At 48.6% G+C, this 19,569-nt stretch overlaps 2 long non-coding RNA genes across 5 annotated transcripts in view; both read right to left on the bottom strand.

The window, feature by feature from the left end:
• The window catches only part of LOC135282153 (uncharacterized), a 64,626-nt gene extending 58,538 nt beyond the window's left edge, over positions 1-6,088 (bottom strand). For all 4 annotated transcript variants that reach the window (XR_010348463.1, XR_010348461.1, XR_010348464.1 and 1 more), the window contains exons 1-2: positions 5,961-6,088; positions 5,827-5,855 (exon numbers count right to left, since the gene is read on the bottom strand). This is a non-coding gene — a long non-coding RNA (uncharacterized LOC135282153). The remainder of the gene's footprint in view (positions 1-5,826; positions 5,856-5,960) is intronic.
• Positions 6,089-14,878: 8,790 nt separating this feature from the next.
• LOC135282196 (uncharacterized) lies at positions 14,879-17,532 on the bottom strand. Its single transcript, XR_010348491.1, has 4 exons — positions 17,399-17,532; positions 16,947-17,041; positions 16,648-16,793; positions 14,879-16,602 (listed from the first exon to the last, which is right to left on the bottom strand). It is a non-coding gene; the product is annotated as an uncharacterized LOC135282196 (long non-coding RNA).
• Positions 17,533-19,569: the final 2,037 nt, after the last annotated feature.

The raw sequence follows: 19,569 nt of genomic DNA, 5'->3' as shown, positions 1-19,569 counted from the left end.
AACAACTGCCTGCCAGGCTTGGAGCAGCTTTCTAGTGCACCACTTCAAATAAATACACTGACTCCTTCCCCATTAAAATATGCTGGAGAGCCTTTCCATGAGAAATGCTTCCATGGGCACTTTTTAAACGAGCAAAGCTCATGGGAGCCATAAATTGCTGCAGCAGTGCAGTAAGGGCTGGGAGAAACCTGCCTGCTCTTGCCTGGCCAGGGGTGATCTGAGGGCTTTTGGGGTGATCTAAAGGTGTGAAAGCACCCGGCTTCACATCCTCCCTGAGGCTCTCTCAGCACTGCCCCTGCTCAGGAGCAGCACCTGTGCCAGAATTCCCAGGGCTGCTGAGCTCCCAGCAGAGCAGAGGCACACAGCACAGGGAAAGCTCCTTGTCCTCGTGCTGTGTCCTGAGGCACGGGGTGTCCCCAGGGTGTCCCCAGGGTGTCCCCAGGGTGTCCCTCCTCTGGCAGGCTTTGGGTCAGGAGGGACCTCAACCAGCCCAAGGACAGGGATGCCACCCGCTGGGTCAGGAGGCTGCAGTGCCCATCCAACCAGTGCCAGGGCTCAGTTGAGGTTGGTTTAAGGTCAACCTGGTCATTCTGTGGTTCTGTGAACCTGGCCTCCCTAATTTCTGCCTGCCCCCTGTAAATCCTCACACCTCTCCATCCCAGCCCTTCCTTCTCCCTCCCCTCAGAGATTCCAAGCTCCAGAGCCCGGAGCTACCCCTTGCTCCAGTCCCACATAATCCTCTCCTTGGCTACTGAGGAGCCCCAAATTTGTTATCCAGATCTCCTCAGATCCATCCCAGAGTTCCCAAATCTGTACCTGACCCAGTGGAGCCCCAGCCCAGCGTGGGGCAGAGCCCCAGCCCAGCTCCACAGCTGCCCTGTCCCCCTGGGAGCAGCACTGAGGGGTTTGCTGGCCTTGAGTGACAAGGGGACTTGGGTTGTGACCCACTTGGCGTGTGAGGATGTCCCCAGCCCTGAGCTCGCTGGGAATGAGGGGAATTGGCTGACATTTCCATGCAGGAATGCACAGCACATCCCTGGGTTCAGCTGCACTCAGGCTGTGCAGGAGGTGAGGATAGGGGCTGCATTGTGGATTCCTGCAGGAGATGCAGAGTGAGGAGAGACAGGAGCTCCTGCCCTCCAGATCCTGCAGGCAGAGCTGCAAACAGCCCCACCTTGGAAAACTGCCATGGAGCAGGAGAGGAACCAGCCCTGACATGAGAGATGCTGTGCTGGCTCTGCCTAAGGAGGCAAAAGCCTTTTGCAGAGCAGGGAATGCCTGCAGGAATCCTGCTTTGTGCTGAAGTCATACTGTTCTGCCTGGAGAGGAACAGGCTCTGGGGGACTTCACTGAGGTCTTCCAGTCCCTGCAGGGACCTATAAAAGAGGGAGAGCCCCTTTGTGCATGGGCTGGTAGGGGTAGGACAAGGGGGAGCTGAAAGAGGAGAGATTCAGCTTGGACTGAAGATTAGGAAGAAATTCCTCCCTGTGAAGGTGGGCAGGCCCTGGCACAGGGTGCCCAGAGCAGCTGGGGCTGCCCCTGGATCCCTGGCAATGCCCAAGGCCAGGCTGGATGGAGCTTGGAGCAGCCTGGGACAGTGGAAGATGTCCCTCCCATGGCAGGGGGTGGAATGAGATGACTTTGAAGGTCCATCCAACCCAAACCATGCTGGAATTCTGTGATTCCACAATAATATCCCTGTTATTTCACCACCAGTGCAACTCCTGCATTCAGGCTAGCCCAGCCTATCTTTGGGTGGTTTTATTTTTGCAGTGGATAAATATGAGCCATCCAAGCCCTTCTGTTCTGCATTCCCACCCATGAGCAGCAGAGAATTTGGAAGGATGGTGCTTGCCACAGCTGAGTTCCTGTATCTGCAGGGTGCTTACGGGTTCTGTTTGCCTTGAACCTCCAGGATGCCAATCCAAATCAGGGCTCTGCTCTGCTCCCAGCCACGAACAAACCCTGTCATGCAGAGTTTGCAGCCAATAAAGAAGAGGCAGTACATTTCCCATGTTATAGACTAGAAACACAGACCTAAGGAGCCTATTTAAAGTATATTTAAACTCCAGAAAAAATTCCCCTTGACCTCCCCAGGTTTTGGATCCCACTCAGGGAAATTAATCAAGTTGCCAAAATTCACACAGTCAGTTTGTAGAAGAGCCAGAACCCAAAGCTGGATTTGCCAAGGCCCAGCACTCATGCTCCAGCCAGCCCGATGCTGGAGGTGCTGGAATGGCAACAACAATCTGCTCGAGTGTGAAATCCTCGCTGCCAGCCTGGCAGTGCTCTCAGCTCCCTGACCTGCTCCATTGCTCACATCCAGGATGTTCCTTGAGCAGGCAGGGATTACAGAGCAGAGTTAGCACGGCCAGTTCCGTGGTAATTCACTGGCCTCAGGGAAAAGGGAAAGGGGCTCTTCTTCAGTGCCCTAGGTTAGAAATGGGGCTGTGCATTCTGTCCCCATCTGTCAGAGCTGGGCAGTTCTCTGCTGTTCATGGGGCAGTTTTCTTCATCTCTCCCACAGCCAATCCTCCCTCCAGCAGATCTCTGCTGTCCATGGCCAGGGAGTGTCCCTGCAGGGCTGATCAAATTCCAGCATCCCATGGGGAGATGCTGTGCCCAGGGCAGGAGCCAAGCATTCCTACCTGGATCCAATCTGAGCCTGGAACAGCACAGCAGCCTTTGCCCCCTGCATTCCCAGAGGAGCAGCTTTCTCCTGCCCTGCATTGCCAGAGGAAGAGCAGGCCCATCTCCAGCAGCCCTGGAGCTGCAGAGGAAAACTGCAGCCTTGTGCAGGATCCCTGCTCCAGCAGAAGCACAGCTGGCACTGCAGGAGGGCTGAGCCCCCATGGGATGGGACTGTGCCACCACCCTGACCCACAGGGGGACAGCGCCTCTGCTGACTCTGGCTGTGGTTTGTTTTCTTTTTTGTACAATTGCATTTGTATTTTTAGTTTTCCTAGTAAAGAACTGTTATTCATATTCCCATATCTTCGCCTGAGATCTCCTTAATTTCAAAATTATAATAATTCAGAGGAGGGGCTTTGCATTTTCCATTTCAGGGGAGGCTCCTGCCTTCCTTAGCAGACATCTCTCTCTTTTCAAACCAAGACATTCAGGGATTGAGATTCCTTGGTGTCCCCAGGGTGCCTCATGGTGCCCAAGGAGGCAGCTTTCCAGGCACCAGATTTCCAGGCTGTGATCTCTGTGATGGATTTGCCTCCCTGCAGGATGCATCCAGGGATGTTTGCTTTGCTGCAAGCCAAGCACAAGTCCTGAGGGTCAGCAGACACTGCCTGCTCCAGGGACCCTCTCCCTCAGTGTGAGGGGATGAGGTGGTGCACACTGCCCAGACCATGTATTCCTTTCACTCCACCAATTTAATCCTGGGGTTCCCCCCCTCTTTCATCCACAAGTGAGTTTGGCATTGTTTTATTTGTTTGTTAAGCTGCACATTGCAGCTAAGGGGCTTTCCCTAAAGAAAAATAGTTACTGCCTTGGACAATGGATTATTTGGAATCACTTCATCTATCAATAAAGTGCAGCCTTCTCTGCAGGGAAATGCAGCAGCAATTTAACAGCAGGGGCCAGGAATGGAGACAACTGCAAAGAATGAACAACTGCACCAAGGAAAACTGCAAAGGAAACTGAATGTACCTAGGCACAAACAGACATCTGATTTTGGCTAAGGTCTAACAGGCAATTGTTAGAAAAGCCTCACTAAAGCTCTTCTGACTAAGTGCCCTTTAGTTTTGGATCTGATAAAAGCATCTTCTGGAGAGAAGGTGAATCTATTTGAAGCAACCAATTTGAAAATCAAGTATTCTGAGGGGATTTATTTAAAGATCTTGCCACTGTTCTGAGTTCTGAAGCTCTATTTTTATGCCTTTGTTTTCATTTGAAAGAGAACACATTATTCCAACTGCCCTATGACTAGCAAAGATGATTATGAACAAGAAAAGAAATGTGCATTTCCTTCTTCTCCTAGCCAAGGAATTTGCATGTTAAAATAATGGATGTGAATTTAACAAAGCAGAAAGCCCAGACATCTGTGGTGGCACCATCCCCCAGCACTTTGTGTGGGGTTGGAGGAGATCAACAGGAGCCCTGAGAAAGGGCACAGATTTGGGGAGAGTGTGTGGAGATTGGAAGCAAGCAAAGGTCCAGGATCCCAGCCCTGCTGCATCATGGTGATGCCTCGGGTTTTAGCTTTTTTTTTTTTTTTTTTTCAGATTCTGTGCTGCTTTAGTGTGTGGGTCTGGGCTTCATATCAGGGGATGGTGAGCTCTCTTCACAGAGCAGGGAGAAAAAACAATTCCTGCTCTAGCTGGGGACCAAGGACAAATGATCCAAATCTCAGCCCCAAGAGCACAAACAACGTGGGCTGAAGAGAGAAAAACAAGCAGGATGGGGCTGCATGGGCTAAAGCTGGAATGGGACAATTAACTCCAATATGCAAAAACTGATCACAGTGACAGACCCCGTGAGCAATCGTGCATTTTGGGACCATTTTTGGTTCATCTTGGGTGTAGCCCTGGCTGGGCTCTTGTGCTGCCCAAGGCACATCCATTTTGGCCTTTTAATAAATCCCTACTTTATTCTTTAACTCTGTCCAGCCTCTGCTCTAGGTCAGCCTGCACAAAGCATCCATGGCAGTGCCTCGGTGCTGGTTTTATGAAGATCTGGGACACACTGTGGATTTCCTGCACTGCTCAGAGGGCTCTCAGTGCTTTGGTTTGCTTGGGGCTGCCCAGGGGAGATTCCTCTTTAACAGACAGCTTTAAAATCAGCCATTTGATGGTACAGAGGTGTTACAGCCCAATGGTGTATTACAAGTTGTCCTTGAAGATTTCATCCCTTGGCTGTGTGGCCCAGAGGAGCCTGGTGGGTGTGAGGAGCAGGAGGTGTCACTGAGCAGTGCAGGGCTCCTCAGCCCTGCCAGGACCTGCCTGCTGCCCACCCATGCCCACAACAGCTCACACCAGCCTGGCAAAAATGCACACAGCACTGATGTAAAGACTTTTTTTTCCCCCTCCTCCTACACAGAGAAAGAACAAACCCATGAATTTACCGCAGGAAAGGAATGAGCAGCAGGTTAATCAGAGTCCCGAGGGAGCAATGAAATGGAGAGCAAATACTTGTCTTTGCTGTTTTCCAACACTGGAACAAGTTACAAAAACCCCAGTGAAATACTGAGTGCTGAACTCAGGAGGAGAATATCCTGTCCCAAATTACAGCAGCTCTGTGGGAGTCTCAAACTCAGGATGTCCAAGGATTTGAACTCAAAACAAGACTTAATACTTTAATGAAATATAAATTCAGCTCTACAGAGATTTTTTAAAAGAATATTAAATCTTGTTTACAAGATGCAAACAGACCTCAGCCAGTAAAATGGAAGGTTGAGAACTCCATGAATTTGGTCAAACTTTCTTCATTTGCATAAGAAAAACAACAAAATGGAGGGAACCTCAGGAGTTTTTTTACCATTTCTGGCAAAACCAGGGAAGAGGTGGATGAGGTGATAAAACATGAAACTGCTGAGCAGAGTCAATTTTGAACCAGGGTGCAGCACCACAGTGGTGTGACTGCTTGATATCATCACAAGATGTCATTAAAGGTTGTTAGATTTGTTTCACAGGGAGTCAATTATTCTAATAAAGCATCTCACTGAAGAATTGAGAATATCTCAATGAGGAATCAATAGCCAGTAATGTGTGTCAGTGTGAGCTTGTCACCAACAGATTCAAGCAAAGAAGGAAGGTTAATATTTGGGAAGAAATAATATTCTCGCCAAACATGCAGCACTAGAGTAATCAAACCTACCTGCACCTCCACTGCACCAGCAACTGGTCCTGTAAGAAAAAGCAAAGAGGGGTGGATGGGTTAATGATGCATTTCAAGTTTTTCTAGATTAAACATTTTGATTTTCTCTAAAGTGGATCAAAAAGCATTCTTACATTTGACAGTCGGAGTCAGGATAAAAGCTCTGTATCAGCTCCAGTTTGAGATGTGTGCTGTCAGTGAGGGAAGGGAGGGACACATCCTGTTTGTCTCCTGATAAATACTCCAGCTGTGGGCCACGGAGTGAAAACACCAGGATCTCCACAGAAACAGGGATAAAGGAGTGGCTGGGGAGGGTCCTCAGAAGAGTTGAACACTTAGAATCAGTGGATCATTGAATGGATTGGGTTGGAAAGGATTTTAAAGCTCATCCCCTTCCACCTCCCACTATCCCAGGTTGCTCCAAGCCCTACCCAACCTGGCCTGGCTCTTATTCCCAGTGTTTCCTTGGAGAGAGGATCATCTCTGGGCAGTGCTTGTAGGCACACAGAGAACAGCTGGGTAGGTTTTTATTTACAGAAATGCTTGAAAAAAGCGGAATTCCCCATCCTACTTCACACCTCCCTCCAGCCTTGCTTGTGCCTTCCACAGGAATTCTGCAAGCACAGAGTATCTGTCCCTCCCAGCCAAGACATCTGTTTTGGTTTGAAAGGACAGGTGTCTGCTCAGGAAGGCAGGAGCCTCCCCTGAAATGGAAAATGCAAACCCCCTCCCTCTGAATTATTATAATTTTGAAATTAAGGAGATCTCAGGCAATGATACAGGACCAGGAATAACAGTTCTTTAACAGGATATTTAAAAATACAAATGCAATAGTACAAAAAAAGAAAACAAACCACTGCCAGAGTCAGAAGAGGGCCTGTCCCCCTGTGGGTCAGGGTGGTGGCACAGCCCCATCCCATGGGGGCTCAGCCCTCCTGCAGTGCCAGCTGTGCTTCTGCTGGAGCAGGGATCCTGCACAAGGCTGCAGTTTTCCTCTGCAGCTCCAGGGCTGCTGGAGATGGGCCTGCTCTCCCTCTGGGAATGCAGGGCAGGAGAAAGCTGCTCCTCTGGGAATGCAGGGGGCAAAGGCTGCTGTGCTGTTCCAGGCTCAGATTGGATCCAGGTAGGAATGCTTGGCTCCTGCCCTGGGCACAGCATCTCCCCATGGGATGCTGGAATTTGATCAGCCCTGCAGGGACACTCCCTGGCCATGAACAGCAGAGATCTGCTGGAGGGAGGATTGGCTGTGGGAGATCCAATCCAATCAGATCCCAGCTGGATCTGATGTCCCAGCAGAAACCAGAGCTCCAGGCAGAAATGGCATTGGGATGGTGAAAGAACTCCATCTACACAAAATCCAGGAAGGAAAATGTATTTCCAGAGGAGCAAGGAACCCTCTCAGGGAAGAAGAAACAGGGAGGCATTTAATAAATTGCATCAATCAGGTGCAGAGCAGGAAGGAGCCAGAGCAGAATGTCAGAGCAAGAGGAGCAGCAGAGGCAGCTCTGGGGACTCAGAGATCCTCCTCCCTCCTGGAGCAGCTCAGACCCCTCAGGGAATGAATTCCTGAGCCCCAGACACTCCTGCCCTGCCCCTTCAGCCACAGCTCCTCAGGGCTGGGACAAGGCAGCAAAATCCAGTGGCTCCAGGAATCTGCCATGTCCTTGGACACACAGAGCTCTCGTCTCATTTCATGCATGCAAGTGTCACCCTGGCTCAAAACAGGGGCAGGATCCAGGGAACAATAAAACACCTGGAAAATGCTCATAAAGGTGAACCAGAAAGAACTGGATTAGTGCTCAAAAAGAGACATAAGCAACGTAACTGGAAATATTTTTGTCTAAAGCAATGAATGTGGCAGTGCTTTAGGAAAATTGAGGGGTTCTGCTGATTAATATCCAGAAAAGAGAACAGTCCAGGAGGACAAAGGTGGTGATTCTAAAGGATGAAAAAGGAACCCCCAGTCTCTGTCTCCACTCCTTGTCCCAGGTGAGTTCAAGCACAATCAAGGCTCAGCAAGACAGGAGAAATCTGAGGATTTGAAAGCATTTACATTAATATAGAGCACTTAGAGGTATCAATTACACCAACAGAAATGGGTTCTTTGTTCATCAGGCCTGAAACTGAATGTTAATTGTTAAAGATAGGGAAGATACAACATGTGGGCGAGCCCTTCCATTAAGTGCTCCTACTTTGCTCAGAAGAAGCAGCTATTTTAGTTTTAAATCACAACATAAACCTAAGCAAGAAGGGCCTGATCCAGCCTGACAGATCTTATGTTCCTCCATTGCTTGTATTAATTTGAAGGCCACCTTTCAAAGTTGTCTCCTTATCTCAGGATTAATCCTTTAGGTACAACCACTAAGCAAATTATTTATGGCCAGCCCTCTGTGAGAGGGTCAGCCCTTCAGATCTGCTCAGTGACACTGTGCTCTGCCCTTCTGCCAGAGAACACCTGATTTCAGAATTGCATTGTTTGATTTGAAGGGCAATCCCAAATGGGGAGTACAGAGATATTGGTGAGTGCTGCTCTGCTTGCCTTTAGTTTTCCCCCTTCCCAAGCATTTACCATTCTGTGGTGCCTGGTGAGTTGTTTGGGAGTGGGCTGGATTGCAGTGCCAGCCCAGAGGGGGTCTGGCAGAGCAGAGGGGTGCTGCTCAGCCCTGCAGAGCTCCTGTGCTTTGTGTGCACACCCAGGCAGCCCCTGCTCATGGCTACGGCAGGGCAACAACACCCGGGCACCTCCCCAGGCCCTCAGAGCCTCCTCAGGGCTGCAGAGGAGCCAGAAGGGTCCTGGGAGAGGAACAGTGCCCCAAGGAGCCAGGGCAGAGGGGGAACACGTCCTGAAGCACGGACAGAGGAGTCTTCAGCTAATTAAAGTTGGAAAGTGGAATGTTTATTACAGCACCCAGCACAAATGGAATAATTTCCAAAGGCATATGCAAAGAGAGAGAAAAGAGAGAAAGGGAGGGAGAAAGGGAGAAAGGAAGGAAGGAAGGAAGGAAGGAAGGAAGGAAGGAAGGAAGGAAGGAAGGAAGGAAGGAAGGAAGGAAGGAAGGAAGGAAGGAAGGAAGGAAGGAAGGAAGGAAGGAAGGAAGGAAGGAAGGAAGGAAGGAAGGAAGGAAGGAAGGAAGGAAGGAAGGAAGGAAGGAAGGAAGGAAGGAAGGAAGGAAGGAAGGAAGGAAGGAAGGAAGGAAGGAAGGAAGGAAGGAAGGAAGGAAGGAAGGAAGGAAGGAAGGAAGGAAGGAAGGAAGGAAGGAAGGAAGGAAGGAAGGAAGGAAGGAAGGAAGGAAGGAAGGAAGGAAGGAAGGAAGCTCCAGCTCTCTATTTATCAAAAAAAGTCTTACATATTCATATAATTCCCAAAACACCTGATACAAATTCATTACCTAACCCTGCCCACACCATTTCATATTAAAATGTATTTAAATGAGCCCAAAGTTCTTTCACACTTGTGAAGTCCTTCACCTCAAATGGGTCATTGGTGGGTGTGAAATGGGTCAGTGGGTCTGAAGTGGGTTGGTGGGTGTGAAATGGGTTGGTGGGTGTGAAATGGGTCTTTGGTCTCCTGAGGTCACAGTGACCCTTTACCTTTGCCTTGTTGGCAGCTTTGGCCCCTTGGCTGTAGCTCAAGGTTCATTCCCCAGATGCAGCCACGGGCCTGTTCTTTTTCACAATCAGATCCACATCCCATCCTGCTTCTTTAAGCACAGCAAAGACAAATACCTGATTTATATCTTAACTATTCCAATTATCTATCCGTTATTATCTCTACTCTTCTTGCTATACTCTTAATTGTTTCTATCCCCCCTAACTAAATCTAGGTGGACTTTTAACTCTTTCAGTTTCTTTAAACCCTTGATTCAGTTCAAGGGAGATGCCAGAATTATCTCAATGTGGGAAATAGATTTGTAAAGAGTTTTCAGGGCTTGACAAAAAGCTCACACAGTATGTATCTGTATATAAACTTTGAGATAAGAAATACTGATTTAGAAATGCTATAGAATAAGACAGATATTGTTGAGAGAGAAATAGAGCTAAAAAAAGTTCCAAAAGATGGTCTTAGAAATAAGACTAGATATTTTAGAAAAATACAACTATGAAAGATGCATTGTAGTAAGACCTGTGAGGGGTAGTTTGCATGATTAGATGATAATTTAGATTTAAACTTCCATACAGGGTTTAGAAATTTTAGTTTTAGACTATTAGCTTTAAGGTATCTACAGTATAGTGTGGTAAAAACTGATAAGCTAAAAAGCACTTACAGTGGGTTGTAATTAAGGAATAGTTATTTTCTTGAGGGGTAGTTTTAGATGATTGGCCTTAAGGCATCTACAGTATAGTGTGGTAAAAAACTGATAGGCCAAAAAGCACTTCTAGCGTGTTGTAATTAGGAAATAGTTGGCTTCTGGTTGTGATAGCATGAATTGTAACATCTTATTGTCTCACCCTTCTCATGAAACTAAAAATAGAATAAAATTTTTTGAAACACATCTCAGTTACCCCATCTCTAAATAAAAGGAAAAGTATTGTCTGACATCTCTGCACCAACAGTGAGCCAGACAAGCCCAGGACATGCCAGAAGCTCCCTAAAATGCCAGGGAATCACAGCTTTATCCCTCTGTTGCATAAATGACATTCAGAGCACGCAGAACTTCTCCAGAGATCAGTGCAAGGGCTTGTCGTGGTGTGACATCTGTCCCATCACATCCCCAGCACGTCACCCAGGAGAGCAGCTGGGGAGGGTGGCTGGGGAAGGGCTCCAGCTCTGCACTTCCTGACCTTTCCTCTGCACGTCTGCTGCCAGGAGAGGAGGGGAAAGTGCCCAGCAGAGCCACGAAAACAGAATCAGGAAAGATCTGTCTCACATTTGCTTCTTTTGAGCAGCCAGAGACAGCTGCAGGCTTTTCCATTCCTAAAAGCACAAGAACTACAACCTAGAGATTTTTTTTTTTCTGGTGATACAACAGAAAGGTTTCTGTTTGCTGTTTCAGCAGCAAATTTGATAGGAAAAAGCCAAACAAATCCCGTTGCCCAAGTTTTCAAGTTGAAAAAATCTCCCCATTTTCTAGTAAATCCCAGCTTTATCCTGTCAGGTGGCAACAAATCCCAGAATTATGGACACTGAGGAACACCTCCAAATGCTGCCCCTTCTCCCCAGTCTGACACATCCCCTGTGCTGCTGGATCCAGCACAGACAAGGCAGAGCTTCTTCAGGAGCTCCCATGGGACCACCAAGATCCCTGCTTGGTCTGCTGGGTTGTGAGAGGATAAAACAGTTTTTGGGAGGGTTATCCATATATCCATTTATCCAAATATATATGGATAATAATATATAAAATTTTGTCTTAATAAAAAATTAAATATTTTATTGGACACTAATGAAATAGTTAATTTAATTTAATTAATTCTAACATAAACTAATTTAATTGAATTAATTTGATTCATAATTAAATTACTTATTGGAGAATAATTTTATTTTATCCAAATAAAAGCTAAGGAGCAGCAAAGCCTGAGTTTGGAAAGCATCACCACCTGCTCTTCCACAGAGGTAAAACAACCAAACACTCTGGTCCCAAGGCCAGCCAGCCACAGTGACTACAGCAGGTTTTTGGTGTTCACCTGCTTGTGAGCACAGCTATTTTTAGCAGGTCATTTATTTGAGATCAGGCTCTGGGAATATCCATTCCCTACTCAGCTGAGCAAATTGGGCTGTGTTTGCTGCTTGCTGAGTTTCTGAACAGAAAATGCTCATCAAGGCTTGGGAAAACGTGGGTGAGGCAAAGGGAAGCAGCCCCAGGCTGGAGGGGTGGCACAGAGCTGCCACATCCTCACCTGACACCTCCAGGTGAGTTTGCATGGCCCGGGACAGCTCTTGTGTGTGGGCTGGAGCTGCACACCCTGGGGAGAGATTCAGGCAGCAGCTCCAGCTCCTCACCCAAAATCCACAGCTCATTGAGCCCAGATCCAAATCCTCAGCTGGGGGAAAATTCCAGACTCACAAATATCCAGCCCTGGATGCAGGAGGAGGCTCTGACCCAGCTCTGTGGGGAAAGCATTCCTGGTTTTCCTGATGCTCCCACTGAGCACAAGGCCAGGGGCTGTGCAGTCCTGGCCCTGCACACCCTGCAGCTCCTGCTGCTCCTGCCTCCTGCTCCCAAATCCATCCTCAGCCCCTGCTGGGCTGCCCCCAGGAAGGGACCAGCCACGGGATCCTTGGAATCTTGCAGGGCACAGGGAAAAATTGCCTGTTCTGTGGGCAGCTCTGACCAGAGCCAGGCTGGGCACGCTCTGGGCTCTGCTCTTTGGGCTGGTTTAACACCTGCCAAGCAGATCCCTGGCAGCCCCTTTGGTGAGGGGGAGCAGTTTGCCTCAGTTTCCTACCTGGATGCCACCAGGAATTACCCTGCCTGTTCTTTTGTTTAGGTTCTGATGGCACCCCATCCCTCCCTCCCTCCCTCCCTCCCTCCCTCCCTCCCTCCCTCCCTCCCTCCCTCCCTCCCTCCCTCCCTCCCTCCCTCCCTCCCTCCCTCCCCAAGCTGCTCTCTGCTGTCTGAATGCCCGCACACATCACCTTGCCCCATCTCCCCGGGTTCCAGTCCATGGGAAGGCAACCTCTCCATCCATCCCTTAATATTTCCTCCCTCAAACATATTTTGTCTTCTTCTCCGGGTCCTTCCCATGCACCCTGAGATTCTCATGAAGGACAATGAGCTCCCACACCTCAGGGATCCATCCCTGCCTCCCGGGGCTCTCACTCCTCTTCATCCAGCTGCACCAGGGCTATTTTCTGGGAGCTCCCCATAATCCCTGAGCACCAAAATCCCAGGGGACAGCTCAAGGGACTTGCTCCTGCTGAGCTTTCACTCCCCAGATTCCAGTTTTGCAGCTTATTAGTGTAGTTACTGAGATAACATTTGGTGCTGTTCTTCTGAATCTTCTGGGAGAAGAAAGAAAGGAACAAAGAGGGAGAAAGAGAGAGAAAGAGAGGAAGGGAGGAAGGAAGAAAGAAAGAAGAGAAAGGCCCAAATCTCAGCCATGGTCTCCTGATTCAATGCTGAAAGCACAGCAGTGTGGATGTAAAACTCAAGCCACACTGAGGTTCAATTTTCCATCTTACCCTGCTGGTTCTTCCTCCCCAAAACAATCCAGCTCTGAATTTAGCCACCCTGAGCTGCCTTTGCTGGGCACACACAAGCCCTGAATGCCACTGACACCTTTTGTCTCACAAGAGGTGTCAGTGTTATTTCTGCATTTGCTACATCACAATTAGGGAACAAAACCCTTTTCAAACTCAGCTGGTGGCAGGAGCTGGGAAGAGACAAAACCTCCCTGAGCCTTTCCAAGGCAGAGTCTGTCCTCAGACACCACAACTCTACAAAACCTCATGCTAAAGCCTCTGGGGTCAGTGGCATGTTGAAAACAGGGTCAGCTGCCACAGATGCCAAGTCCTGCCGCTGCCTGCAGACATTTCCCACCCTTACCCCAACAGAAAACACTTCAGGCAAGCTTTCAAACAGCCTGTTTGAGTGAAACTCAGTGATCCTCCTGGCTTTCAGCACTGCTCACTTTGTTCCTGGCTGTGTGGCACAGCTCAGCACCTTGATACTCACAGAGGAAGAGGCATCATCTGAGCCCAGCAGGCTAAGGGCTAACTGAGGAGAGATTTTATATATGTATATATATATATATATATATATGTATATATATTTCTATTTATATGAGCACCCAGGCAAAGAAAAGGATCCCTGCAGGCTGGGAAGGGACCCCAGGAGCACAACTCGAGGACAGCCTTTCCTGATTTTGGCACATGGGAGCATGCTATGAGTCCTTCCCTCAGGCACAGCACAGACAGAGACAGTGGTCCCACAGCCTTTATGGCCCAGAGGAGCACCAATAAATGCAGCAGCTCTTACCAGGAAAAGGTCCTTCCCCAGGGGGGCTGGCACTGCCCAGGCTCCCCAGGGAATGGGCACGGCCCCGAGGCTGCCAGAGCTCCAGGAGCGTTGGGACAGCGCTGCCAGGGGTGCCCAGGGTGGGGCTGTTGGGGGGTCTGGGCAGGGCTGGTGATCCTGGGGGTCCCTCCCAGCTCAGGACATTCCAGAATTCTCTGACCACCCCGTGCCAATGCTGTCCCACACATCAGCCAAGCTCACAAGTGACACAATGGAGATCCCTGTGCTCTCCCTCCATTCCTGAACCCCTGCACCTACACAACACACTGCAAACCCTTCCCAGCACATGTGGATCTAGTTTGTCCTTACAGACCCAACAGGAGGTTGGTGCTGAACCAGCAGCTCCTCTTTTATTAAAATCTTTTGATGAGGAAGGTGCTTTCCTGCAGCTGCCAGTCAGGACATCAGGCTCCTCGTTATGGTTTAAAACATGAAATAAAGGAATCCACTGAATTGTCAGGCAGCAGCCTCTCAGCCTGCCTGTTGCAAAAGAGTAAGTTTAAAATAATAATAAGCAATAATAAATCCCTGTCATCTCTGGAGTTCTCTCCCTTATGTGAGGCTGAACATGATAAAAACTTACAGAGAGGAAAGCCTGGTCAGAGACAGCAGGGCCCTACCAGAGCCTCTGGTGCTTTATCACAAAGGGACCTTTCAGCAGCCCTTTATCAGAGGGGCAGAGTGCAGAGAGCTCCCCTGCATCCCTGGGCCTTTGAGGATGTCACTTGAGCCCTTTGGGGATGTCACAGGCTGTTCTGGCTCCCTGGGCTGGCTCCAACCACCCTCCCAAACCCATGTCAGGTAATTCCAGAGCATGAGCAGCTGCCAGTGGCTGGGGGAGATAAAACTGTTGAAACTCCCAGGAGTGGAGATCAGGCTGCACAAGGTTTACAAATAGCCACACTAATTACCAGCCACTGGGACTGTAAATCAAGTTCACCAGCTCCATATTTCAGCATTTGTACCAATATAGGCCTGGCAAAAGCCCCTTTTCTTTGTGTTTATTCCCATTTAATGAGATGGAAGTCCAGCAGCAAGGCCTCAGGGCTTGATCCTATGCTGGACAAAAGAGCCCAGGGTGTTTTGCAGGGTTACTGAACCATCTGTGCTCTGGACATTTATTCATTTAGACCCCAGCCCTCCTTGCTTAGCCTCCGGAGGAATCAAGGTATTGGAGGTGGTGGGAGCAGATCTGAGCTAGCACAGGCACTTCAAGGGCTGTGAATTCAGCACATTAGTAAGGAATTCAAACCTCTAAATATCCTCAAATCGTTCAAATGATCAGAATGTTTAGATCAAACATCAAAACAGGCAGTGGAGACAATTTAACTTCTTTTACGCTTCATTTCAAAGCGCTGGGTTTTTGGAACTGATAAAATTTGACCATTAGAAATTTCAGCTTTGTGCAGTACAGCAGCAAAGCATGCCAATTAAAAGATGAAAAAAAAAAGGGGGGGGGGAATTGTTGTCATTTTTCTGAAGATATCAGAGTGGCAGCTTTCTAAGGAGAAGATGATTTGAAGCAAAAATATTGTCAGAACAGCACCGTGGCCAAGCTTCAGCAGAACAGCCTGTGGCCATGGAAGCAGCAGAGCTCCTGGGCAGCCCTGCTTTGGGAAGTTTGGACTTTTAGAGAAGTTCAGCTCCAGCCCAAAGCTCTGCAAGGCCAGATATGACTGACAGATCAGCTTCTCTTTTGAAGTGGATGTCAACATTCCCTGACTCAAGGTACACATTCACAAGCACGAACTTCAAATTCACCATCCAGCCCAAGGAGAAAGGGCTGCAAACAGAGCATGGAGTTACTGCTGTTAATCAGAGTTTGGTGTAAGTGGCATCTGGCACAGGAATGCCCCAGGTCTCCTGCCTTCAGTGGCAGATTCAGCCTTTAATTCAATACTTTATGAGAAAGAAAACCCAGAAAATCAGCAGGACAGGACAGTACTGCACAAGGCCAAGACAAGCCTGAAAACTGGTGAGATTTGGCCACACATCCCAATGGTGCAGGTACAGAGGAAGGCAGTGGCTGAAAAAAGAGGGGAAATACCAGCTTAAAATTGCTGAGATTTGCAGCACCACACCTGCAGCTGAAATAAAAAGAAGCACTGCTTGCTCCTGGAGTCATTTGAAAGTAGGAATCTGTCAGTGCAAGGAAACATCTCTTTCACTGGACTTATCTAGCACTGATTGGGCTTTAGCAAAAGGGGAAACATTTTCTTCCCCAATTGTACACATGTCCCATGATTTATATTCTTTACAGTGTTTTTATGAGCTTCTTTAGCACATCATCCAGTGTAATAACAGCATGGTAATTGTGTTGGCTGCATGTCCTGGCACTTAATTATAATCCTGTCATTGTCATTTCCCAGCTTGTCTAACAGAATAACCTTGCCACGTGGCTGACATCCAATTAAGGGAGAGGAGGGAGAAGGAGAGGAAAAATACACAAATATGATATCAATATAAGACAGTTGTTTGATGGCTTTGTGATAATGTCCTTGAGTTACAGCTCATGCCCACCTTCACCTGCAGGCTTCTCACATGGGATTCTGTGCACAAGGACCTCCTGCACTTCAACGTTTTCTTTAGGATGCCTCTTCTTCCTTTCCTTCTGCACCAGCACAAGTCAAGCTCCATCATAACTCTGGCAAATATTTGCTGTCCTCATGTGAATGGAGGTTTCTCCCTTCCCTGGGTACAGCCCAGCCCCAGCCTTGAAATCACTGCCTGAAAACACCAGTGGAAGATGCAGAAGGAGGAGATGGCTGGAGAACGAAGTGACACCTCAGAGAATGGCACAGTGAGGGTGGCTGTGACAAACCTCTCTGGGCCATGACTCCAGGGACTGAGGATGGCTGTGACAAACCTCTCTGGGCCCTGACTTCAGGGCAAAGGTGGTGAAAATTAAAAGGAGGATGTTCGATGGAGTTGCCCAAAAAGAACTTTAATGAAGGGTGAAAAACAATAAACGTGGAGTAATCAAGAACAGTACATGGGGCAAAATCCAAGGACCTGAAACAAAGGGGAAGCAACAATTAATACACTTGGGGTAGAACATTCCAGAACTATAACCATATAGGGGAAACAAGTACGCAATAGGGGAGCAGAACTTGGACAATTTAGCATAACACCACCAAAGGCTTATGAGGGAGCTCTCAGGCTCACCCTATGTTAAACAAATGATCCTGAAGCCTTGAAACTCACACCCAGGTCTTTTGGGGTGAAATTTGGCTGACTCTGAGTCACAGCTGGGCCAATTCCTACAAAAGAAGTTTAAAACTGAGTCAGAGGGCAGCAATGAGTTAATCCTTAATCCTCTGCCTTTTCTAGCTGAGGTTTCTGTTCCTCGTCTCCCCTGCTGGCTAGCACAGCTGATGGGGCTGGCACCCTCCTCCAGCCCATCCTTACTCAGCTCCCACCCAAAACCCAAATCTGGCAGGTCTGGAATAGCTCAGCTACCACCTCCAGGATGCTCAGTGTGTTCCAAACCAAATCACTCCTCGAGGCAGCGTCTCTTTATCAAAGCACTCAACACACAGGACTAAATTCACCTTGTTCATCCAGTCTGTCCCCCCCTGCAGAGGGGTTTTAAGGGAATTTGCTCTGGGATCACTCACACAGGCAAGTTCCAATTAATGGTGCATGGGCTGTGCTGCTACAACACCACAGTGTGTGTTGCCAGCTCACACAGGGGCTCACCACACTGCTGGTAAAGAGCTCATTTGTGCTTCCCATGCAGCTCCACAGAGCCAGGGTGGGCTCTCTGGCACAGATGGATGCAATTTTTTTATCATCATAGCCAGGTATTAGAAGTTCATCATTAAATGATCATTATCTGATCCCACAGCTCAGCATCCCAACTGAGAAGACACTGCAGCTGCTTGCCAGCTGTAGGAATTCCAGCCCTGGGAACTTCAGTGAATGCAAGATTGTTGTGTACTCACTGTCCTGTTCTGCAGTGATTATTTATGTAACCAGGACTAATAGGCAAAAAAAAAAAAAAAAAAGAGCTATTGAAAAATAACACACCTGTGAAACCTCAACCTGCAGTGCTGTAAGAGGTCCCTCAGCAGAAGTTTGCCCTGAGAAATTTCTGTAGCTTTCCAGGAGAAAATATCCTCTCCCACCCTTCTGTTCTGCCTTAACAAGAGGTGTGAGTAAGGAGGCTTTTCATGGGCTCCTCTTGCCTTGTCCCTGCCAGTTGCCAGCAGGGTAAAAGCCAGAGCAATGTGACTCTGCAGTCATGGCTTAAACATTTCCCAAGCTGTTGTGGCTGTGTTTATTGTTCCCTGACTGATCAAGAACAAAACCCTTGAAACCAAAGGAACACAGGAGTGAGAACTGTGGGGTTTGGGGAGGCTCACTCAGAGTGCCCGTCATGGCTGGCAGGTGGGAGCAGGAGCAAAGAAATGTCCTTTTTCCTTCTTCCCAGAGATGGTCATGGCTTTACGGTGAGTTTTGGAGCACTGGCTTCTCTCCCCAAGGAGCCTGAGAGGTCCCCCAGCCCAGGTGGGCTGAGAGGGAAACTCTGTGCAGGGAGGTTTCAGTTAATGGGGAGTGGCAGAGAAGAAAGGCTGGCTCCCCTTTCCACCCAGAAAATCTCACCAGGATAAAATCACTGAATCAAAGCTGGACTTACAAGGGACTTGAGGTGACAGCAGCAGGATTTGGGGAAGAAAGGCAACCTGCAGCTGGCTCTGCCAAGGCACAGCTGACATGGTCAGGGATTTACACCTGCTTCTACTTTTGGGGGATTACCATCATGGGATGCTTTGGGGCCCAACAGCTCCTGTCTGCTCCTGCTGTGCTGTGAGGCTCCCCTGGCTGGCCCAGTCCCTTCCCCAAAGGCAGGATTCCCTGATCCCCTTCCTGATCCCACATCCAGCTGCTGCAGCAGCAGCTCCACGAGAGAACAGCCCGTGCTGGAGCCCAGTCCTGCATCCCAGGGAGCCTCCAAAGGGTCACCAGGAATCATTTCCTCTCCATTCTTGTTTTTGTTTAAAAGGCAGTCTGCTGAAGTGCTGCTTTAATGTAAATTTTCCTACAACTTGCATTTAAATTGATTTATGAGCGCACACACCAAGGGCTGCACCAGCTTAACCAAGGCAATTAAAAGCCTGATGTTAGCTTAATTGGTTTGAGGTTTGCTACCAGCAAAGCTGAGCTGCTGAGCTGCCTGTCCAGGGGCACAGCACGCCTGCATTTCCTGGGGTTCCAAAGGCACACGTTCATCCTGATGTCCTTGGCTGCACATCACAGCAAATCGACCCCAACAAGACACCTTGGGAGTGTGGGAGCTGAGGCTCCCCCAGGGTGCTCAGGGGATGGGACACTGAATTCAAGTTTTTCCAGTGAGATCCACGTGCCCCAGTTGGAATCAGTTCACCTATAAAGTGACCCCAAGTGCCTGCCCTGTTCAAACCTCAGGGGCCTCCTCAAACACAAACCAGGACATGGTTAAGATCCAAGTTCAGGAATATCCTCAAACACAATGTACTGAGGCTCCAATAAAAGCTTTTGATTCAGCCCATCTTTCTTGGTAACCTAATAACCTCATTTTTTTGTTTTTAATCAATTCTTCCTGTCCTGCAAACAACTTTCCTGCCCCCAGTGTAACGTAAGCACCTCAATTAAAAGGCTCTGAAGCTGCTGGGAGGGGTGAGCACACCCAGCTGGGAGATCCCATCCCCTGCTCCACTGAGCTCATTTGCAGGTCTGAAAGGGAGCCAAGGCTTTCCCCAACACACCTTTGCTGCTGTTGTTCAGAAATTGCTGTTTAGCAGGACAC

Source organism: Passer domesticus, chromosome 16 (genome assembly GCF_036417665.1).
Source record: "Passer domesticus isolate bPasDom1 chromosome 16, bPasDom1.hap1, whole genome shotgun sequence".
Taxonomy (NCBI): Eukaryota; Metazoa; Chordata; class Aves; order Passeriformes; family Passeridae; genus Passer; species Passer domesticus.
The sequence above is the reverse complement of the archived record's forward strand: the minus strand, read 5'-3'. Positions and strand labels throughout refer to the sequence as shown.